Raw genomic sequence first — 3,517 nt, forward strand, 5'->3', positions numbered from 1 at the left:
AGACCCGAACCCCCCACCCCCCAACTCAGCACACACACAAACATGCACCCATACAGACCCGAACCCCCTACCCCACAACTCCAAACCCCCCACCCCCCAAATCAGCACACACACAAACCAGCACCCATACAGACCGGAACCCCCCACTCCCCAACTCAGCACACACAAACATGCACCCATACAGACCCAAACCCCCCACCCCCCAACTCAGCACACTCTTAAACATGCAAACATACAGACCCAAACCCCCACCCCCAACTCAGCACATACACTCTTAAGCATGCACCCGTACAGACCCGAACCCCCACCCCCCAAATCAGCACACACACAGACCCGAACCCCCCACCCCCCAACTCAGCACACACACAAACATGTACCCATACAGACCCGAAACCCCACCCCCCAACTCAGCACACAAAAAACATTCAAATCCAAACATTCATACACATCCGACACCACCCCCACCCCCGCATCTCAACATACACACAAAACACATTCAAATCCAAACATTCATACACATTCGAACCCCGCCCACCCCCGCATCTCAACATACACACAAAAAACATTAAAATCCAAACATTCATACACATCCGACACCCCCCACCCCCGCATCTCAACATACACACAAAAATCATTCAAATCCAAACATTCATACACATCAGACACCCCCCACCCCCACATCTCAACATACACACAAAAATCATTCAAATCCAAACATTCATACACATCCGACACCCCCCCACCCCCGCATCTCAACATACACACAAAAAACATTCAAATCCAAACATTCATACACATCCGACACGCCCCCACCCCCACATCTCAACATACACACAAAAAACATTCAAATCCAAACATTCATACACATCCGACACACTCCCCCCTCCCCCTCCTCTTCCCCCCCATTGCAACATACACACACAAACATAAAGCAAAACAGACCCGACACACAAACACAAACAGACCACTTACCGGAGACGTGCTGGAAGGCAGGTAAGTGGCAGGTAAACTGGAACGCTGGAATCGTACTACGGTTGGCGTGGTCCAAGGCTGAAATGCCTTTGGCATCAAGCCTTATGGACCACGCCAGCCGTAGTGCTGGCCCTCCATTGGTGCAGCACACATGCATTACGTGGCTTGTAGGAGCGACGTGGTGCGTGTGTGTGTGCTGAGCCAATGAGGGCCAGTGTTTTGTCCGGCCCGGAAGACAACAAAGACTTTCCTAATGGAGGGCGGCCGCGGGCCGCCCTCCATTAGGAAAGTCTTTGTGCCTCGCGGGCCGGATAAAAGAGCATGGCGGGCCGCAACTGGACTGCGGGCCGTATGTTGTGCACCCATGATCTAGAGCCATTGAAAAAAACTGTGCGAAACAAGAAATGTGGCGTGCTGCAACTTGAGTTCCAAGTATCAAGAGTAATTGCGAAACAGAGAGAAACAAGACGATCTGCACTCTGGAACTTGAGCCCCAAGTGCCCAGAACCAATGGAAAACAGAGAAACAAGAAGTGCAGCATGGTTCAACTTGAGGCCCAAGTACCTATATCATTGAGAAACAGCGAGCAACAAGAAGTGTGGCATGCTGAAATTGGCGAACAAGTATATAGCATCATTTTGAAACAGCAAGCATCAAGGAGTGCTGCATGCTGGAAGCTCAGGCCCAAGTACCTAGAACCATTGAGAAACAGAGGGAAACAGGGTGTGCTGCATGCTGAAACATGAGGCCCACGTATCTATCACAATCGAGAAACAAAGAGAAACAATACGTGTGGCATGCTGGATCCTGAGTGTCAGATTGACCCTCAAAGCAGCAAAGAGAAACAAGATGTTATGCATGCTGCAAACTGAGCCCCAAGTACCTACAGCCATGACTCAATGACTCATTGATAAACCACAAGAAACAAGAGGTGCGGCATGCTGGAACTGGAAGCCCAAGTACCTCAAGCCATTTATAAAAAGAGAGACACAAGAAGTATGGCATGCTTGAACTTGAGGCCCAAGAACAGAAAACCATTGAGAAACATAGAGAAACAAGAAGTGCGGCATGCTGAAACTTGAGCCCCAGGTACCCAGTGGCATATTTAGGCTTTCTGCTGCCCTAGCTCCAAATAAATGCATGCCCCACACCAACTTCACTCTACCTCTGCCAGGCTGTGCATCGTCATAAGATTCAGCCCCATCAACAAAATCGGTCCGCGTTGTCCAAACTACAGCCCTTCACCACCATTTTGTCCCCCATTTTAGCTCCATAACATCATTAGGACATTTTTAAGGTTGCAGGGATTAGAAAGTTATTGCTGCCTCTCTATTAATTCAAGCTTGTAATCTTCTATGTTATGTTAGTTGGACAAGTGTTGGACACTAGATGTACTTGTTGAGGCCAATCGTCCACTTTTGGTTAGGTCCAAAACCGATCTTTTAGAGGATGCGATAAGAGCATAAGCTCTCTGCTAAATGGACACAGGTGAGAGAAGGTTAGAACGAGGAATTTTGATTTCAACGCTAATATCTGGTTTCTCTCATAAATTGCTTGCTGTCATTCTGAGAAGCACCTAGACTTGCCTGTAATATTAATGCAACATAACTACATTTCTACATCCAGTCTTGTCAAATGGCAAAGTTTACATATGAAATATATGCAAGTGGTATAGGCAAATCTGATAAAAATGTTGACTAAAATGTACTCAACCCTCTTCTCATGTTTACAGCTCTGGTGTTAGCAGGAGGCAAAATGGAAAGAAGGCACGTTACCTGCTGCAGCCGATGCACCTCCCATCCATTGGGCTGGAACACCATTAAAATATAGCAACATCACAAGGGAATATTGTAAACTCTGCCTGTGCATAAGCACCTCAGTAGAGTGAGGACAGTTGGAGAAGGTTCTTGGAAACCTTGGATGTGCCTTCTCACAGTGGAGTAATGGATAAGGGTGACCCTGAACATTCAGGTGTGGGAAGCAAACCGCATTTCTAATTTCTACATAATTCTTACATCATTGCAGTTTGTGCAATTGTTCAAAATACCCAACACTGCAAGAGTAAAATTGACAATGGATTGGGCGTTACAGCACAATACAATATTACCAGTGTGTGTGTGTGTGGTGTAGGCTATGGGTCTTGCCAGCTTGCATTTCAGGTAATGTAAAATGTGTGCTCAATCCGTAGAGTTGGTTGGACTGTACAATACATAGGAACATTCTGAGATTTGTGGGTATAGATATCGATGTCCTGCTGTCATTTGAAGTACTGTTTCACAGTAAAAGATTGCTTATACACATCACAGTTGTGCATTGTGTGACATACTTTGCAGTCGGTTCTCCTGGTAGTACTGAGCATGCGGGAGAATGTCAAAGACACAGGATAAACCCAGCAAGGAGGCCATTTGCCTGCTTAGCAATGAGCCGCTTCTGTGAAGATGGCTGAATGGATACCTTTACGGGACACCTTTACAGCTGTGAAGCAGTGTGTACCTTTGGCACACAGTTTTTGTCCTCACCCTTCTATGGCTTTGGGTATCTTTTC

The sequence above is a fragment of the Ambystoma mexicanum genome, chromosome 2q (assembly GCF_040938575.1).
Source record: "Ambystoma mexicanum isolate Mex_15411 chromosome 2q, UKY_AmexF1_1, whole genome shotgun sequence".
Classification (NCBI taxonomy): domain Eukaryota; kingdom Metazoa; phylum Chordata; class Amphibia; order Caudata; family Ambystomatidae; genus Ambystoma; species Ambystoma mexicanum.